Source organism: Bombus fervidus, unplaced genomic scaffold, assembly GCF_041682495.2.
Source record: "Bombus fervidus isolate BK054 unplaced genomic scaffold, iyBomFerv1 scaffold0025, whole genome shotgun sequence".
In the NCBI taxonomy this organism is placed as follows: domain Eukaryota; kingdom Metazoa; phylum Arthropoda; class Insecta; order Hymenoptera; family Apidae; genus Bombus; species Bombus fervidus.
In genome coordinates this window covers 165,001-170,000 of record NW_027212588.1, presented here as the reverse complement: position 1 = coordinate 170,000, position 5,000 = coordinate 165,001, and the positions used below count along the sequence as shown (strand labels likewise).

The window sequence follows — 5,000 nt, the reverse complement described above, 5'->3', positions numbered from 1 at the left end:
ATGCATCTCGCCAAAGTGCCTTTTAAACTTCGTTCGTCGTATCATGTTCGAGCTAAGACTCACGCAAGACACCCGTAACGATCTCCGGTTTTTAACGCCCGTCCTCTTTGTATAATATATATATATATATATATATACACGTGTTATGTATAATATATCTCCCGTAGCCGTTTCTCTCTTCTCGACGATTCCAGCGGTTCCTTGTTTTCGCCTGTTATTGCTGGCACAGAGATCGAACACGCGACATGTATATAACATATCGGTTTCTTTGCTCTGTACCAACGACGAAAACGCACGGGAACTCACGCAAGTGGAAAAGCGAGCGCGAGACGTACACAACGGGGTGAATTTATTACTCGGGGACTGGACGACCGGCGATACGTTAGGATGCGCGGTCCAGCGATAGACGACGAAGAGACATGGGATGACCAACGATCTCTTTTTCTCTAATACTCGGAGCGCCGAATCGCCTTAAAGCAAAAAAAAATCACACGCGCGTACGTCGTACGTACGGCGCGTGTATACCTCGTCTCTAATCAAGTTTCGTTAGTCTTTCTCGAGCCTCGCCAAAGAGGATCGTTCTCTTCCTCTGCGCGATCTCTCCGTGCCAATGTCAGAGATTATTCTCTTTCGCACGACGACGAAAACGACTATTTTCGACGATCCGAACAACTTTGTAACGGACTCACATGCACATCTTAAAATCGGGTACAGAAACGTTGCGCAACACCGTGAGCTTTTCTCTTCTTCGTCACCCTTAAATATAGCCGATCGTAGACGCACGCTAGATCGTAACACACTTTTCGTTGATTTCCGACGAACGTGGCTTTGGGCCAGGCGCGCGGGCAGAGAGATACGCGACCGACGGGGAAAAATTCGTCCCGATACATGTACGCGTACTCTCCGATCTCCGCGCAACGCTGGGGATCATCTCCCTAAGTCATCAGCGTTCGAAGAAATCTCGTGTGTCCGTTCCCGGATCTACGGCTTTCTCTGGGTTCGCGAAGAACAGAAAAAAGCACAGAGGATGAAAAACGCAACGACGACCCATCGATGCGACGGTCCTCGTTGTCTTCTCGTCAGTCGTCTCGCGCCTGCAGAATACATCTCTGCCGCACGAACAGACGGAGTGGGTATTCGATCCCTGGGGCTGTACGAGTAAAAACATCTTGATGAAAAGACGGTTGTGTTTCTTTAAGGCACACAGTTTTTCGTTACGCCACCAAGTTTAGGTTTAGGTTTTAATATCTTGGTTCTCTTTTCTCTCCTCTCTCGACTGACTTTGTTCAAAAATATTTTTGCTTTCTCTCAGTCTCGCCAAAAATTCATTTAAGACGACGTCGGGGGCGCGGTCATTCGTGCTTATCGAAGACTAACAAAACGTAGCAGAGGCTGATACAAAAAGAAAAAAAAAATCGGCCACGAAGAAAACTCGCTCTGTGTATCTCGATAACCGCGTCGACGACGACGGTTCTCTCCGCGCTCTTTTAATTCGTATCCTTCTTCTTGCGCTTCGTCCGACTCAGAAACGTTCGTAAAACACGAACGACGGCGGGTTGTCAAGCCAAGAAGGGACAGAGAAGAGACGGAGGTAGTTTTGCGAGTCTCCCGTGAACGCGATAGATTTTTCATATATATTTGTATCGAGAGCATGCGTACGCCGGTCTCCACACGATCCAGCGACGAACGCCGACGAACGTCCAACAATCGCTCGTACGTCGCGTACGAGCCCTCGACCGCTCTTTAATTCGTATTCTTTTGCTTGGCGCTCGTCCTCCGACTCAGAAACGTTCGTTTAAAGATAAAACGAACGACGGCGGGCTGTCGACGAGGCAAGAAAGAACAGAGAGATACGGACCGAGAGCAACGATACGCAACGCAAGCAGTCTTAGGTTTACGTGAGCAACCCTCAGCCAGGCGTGGTCCAGGAATTGTATCCGTGGACCGCAATGTGCGTTCGAAATGTCGATGTTCATGTGTCCTGCAGTTCACACGTTGACGCGCAATTAGCTGCGTTCTTCATCGACCCACGAGCCAAGTGATCCACCGTTCAGGGTAATCGTTTATGCATGGATTTTTGTTTGTGTACTCAGGTTTTTGTACTCTTATTCTCGGTTCGAAAGAAGCCGATATCCGACAAACGTCCGACCAACGGGAATCGAACGCGCGGAAGTCGCCATATGATTGACGACACGAAAATACGTTCGAAAACGAAATCGGACGGACTGCGCGACGACACACGCAGCCCGCCGACCGGGCGTAAAGTGCATTATAATATATAACAACCAACGAGATCGAAGCTCCGTTCGTCAGGAAACGACGGGGATATAACACCCGATTCTGAATCCTCTGTACAGCACACGATCTCGCGAAGAAAGCGCACGGTGGCTAGCCCATGATATATATATATGTTCGTTCCTCTCGTCCAGTTATTCGAAGCAAACAGCCGATATGCATCTCCATCGTTCGGGTAAAAAAAAATCGATGGGACGCGCACGGTCGTAGTCTTCCTCGCGCGGTCGTTTCTTCCCGATAGCCAGAAGCAGAGTTTGAAAAACTCTAGCGACGGAACGAGGCATATGACTCACGACAACGAGGATACAGACACGGCCGGCGGTCCCCTCTGAATCGACTTCGGTGGTTCAGGTAAAAATAAAAAAAATCGATGGGACGCGCACGGTCGTCCTTCCTCTTCCTCGCGCGCGGTCTATTCTTCCCGATAGCCAGAAGCAGAGTTTGAAAAACTCTAGCGACGGAACGAGGCATTAGACTCGCGACAACGAGGATAGAGAGACGGCCGGCGGTCCCCTCTGAATCCACTTTGGTCGCTCAGGTAAAAATAAAAAAAAATTCGAAAGGGACGCGCACGGTCGTCCTTCCTCTTCCTCGCGCGGTCTTTTCTTCCCGATAGCCAGAAGCAGAGTTTGAAAAACTCTAGCGACGGAACGAGGCATTAGACTCTCGACAACGAGGATAGAGAGACGGCCGGCGGTCCCCTCCGAACGGATGGCGACAACGACGACTAAAGCACGAAAAATCGCGACGAAAAGGAACGCATCTCCGTTCAGGTGTATGTGTGTGCGTGCGTTTAAAAAAAATTCGATGGGACTCGCAGCCATCGGCCTCGCGCGGTCGTTTCTTCCCGATATCCAGAAGCAGAGTTTGAAAAACTCTAGCGACGGAACGAGGCATATGACTCACGACAACGAGGATATGGACAGGCGGTCCCCTCTGAACGGGTCGACGAGACGATGGTAAAAGAGACGAACCGGACGAAACTTCCGTCGATCAGGTAAAAATAAAAAAAAATTCGATGGGACGCGCACGGTCGTCGTCGTCGTCTTCCTCGCGCGGTCGTTTCTTCCCGATAGCCAGAAGCAGAGTTTGAAAAACTCTAGCGACGGAACGAGGCATATGACTCACGACAACGAGGATAGAGAGACGGCCGGCGGTCCCCTCTGAATCGACTTCGGTGGTTCAGGTAAAAATAAAAAAAATCGATGGGACGCGCACGGTCGTCCTTCCTCTTCCTCGCGCGCGCGGTCTATTCTTCCCGATAGCCAGAAGCAGAGTTTGAAAAACTCTAGCGACGGAACGAGGCATTAGACTCGCGAGGATAGAGAGACGGCCGGCGGTCCCCTCCGAACCAACTTCGTCTAGTTAAGAATCGTTATACTCTTTACCATCACTCGCACTGGTATATATCTTTTCGGGCCAACATCCACGCAATGCGTTTTCGTTCTAGGTTACCCGATCCACGAGTACGAACGTACAACGTGGTTTCGTTTTGTCGAACATCGTATATCGTTCGCCGTTGAAACGAACGACAACGAAACGACATAGGAAGAACGAACGCCCTTTGGGTAGGAAGCACGTTTCGAGGAACGACGAGAGTTTGGAGAGACGCGCGAGATAGCTGGAGACGCGCAGATATAGGTATCCATGGATCTTCGAAGAGAACCTTCGAAGATATATAATTCGGTATCCTATTTTTCTGCGGCTCGCTATTCGCGTTCTTTCGCTCTCGTCGACGACTCGTTATAGACGCTTCGTTCGATCCCAAAGAGCAGTCTTCCTTATGTCCCGTTGCTAGGAGGTGAGGCCTACGCAACGCAACTACGAAATATAGAAGAGGTGTGAGCAGTGATCTCTCCGACACGAGGCACTTTAGAGATTTTAGTTTATATATTATATTGTTCGTTCGTTGGATTTCCACGATGCAAATACGAAATACGAGATCGTGACGGCGGGTCTTTCTGTGTACGACCTCACGCAGGCGCCTCGATCGCATTTCTCATTACACGTGGTTTCCACTGTAACTTTTAGTTTTTTCGATATGTGTTCAGCTCAAGTTCCCTCACATATCGTTATTATTATTATTATTATTAATAGTAGCGGTTTCGTGTTATAGGATTCGGAGACGGCGGGTCTTTCTGTGTACGACCTCACGCAAGCGCCTCGAGAATCTTTTTAAGTTTTCCGTGTGTTATATTATTCGGAGACGGCGGGTCTTTCTGTTTACGACCTCACGCAGGCGCCTCGAGAATATTTTTAAGTTTTTCGTTTGTTATAATATTATTCGGAGACGGCGGGTCTTTCTGTGTACGACCTCACGCAGGCGCCTCGAATTATTCGTGTAAAAGTATATCTCTTCATCCCGATGATCGAGAGAGAGTGCCACACTCTTCGTATAGTTTCGTAACTGGAGCGTCTCTCACCTCCTTATTGTAAAAAATTTGGCTTTTGTCAAAGTATATAGCTTGTTAATACGTCGTATATACTTTGTGTCGATATAGGAGGAGTACGGCTCCTTACCGACGATATTATATATATTTTATTATACAGTGTTCAAGTCAAATATATTCTTTGTGTTTTTGTATTTTTCGTTAATGATCCTTCCGCAGGTTCACCTACGGAAACCTTGTTACGACTTTTACTTCCTCTAAATGATCAAGTTTGGTCATCTTCCCGGTAACATCGGCAATGCTTATCACATTGGC

At 48.4% G+C, this 5,000-nt stretch overlaps 2 non-coding genes across 2 annotated transcripts in view; both read right to left on the bottom strand.

Annotated features, from left to right (window-relative positions):
- Positions 1 to 1,903: 1,903 nt before the first annotated feature.
- Positions 1,904 to 2,058, bottom strand: LOC139997000 (5.8S ribosomal RNA). Its single transcript, XR_011802489.1, has one exon. It is a non-coding gene; the product is annotated as a 5.8S ribosomal RNA (ribosomal RNA).
- A 2,829-nt stretch (positions 2,059 to 4,887) lies between these two features.
- LOC139997015 (small subunit ribosomal RNA) overlaps positions 4,888 to 5,000 on the bottom strand; it is a 1,924-nt gene continuing 1,811 nt past the window's right edge. Inside the window, exon 1 of the ribosomal RNA XR_011802505.1 lies at positions 4,888 to 5,000. This exon is cut by the window's right edge and continues 1,811 nt beyond it. This is a non-coding gene — a ribosomal RNA (small subunit ribosomal RNA).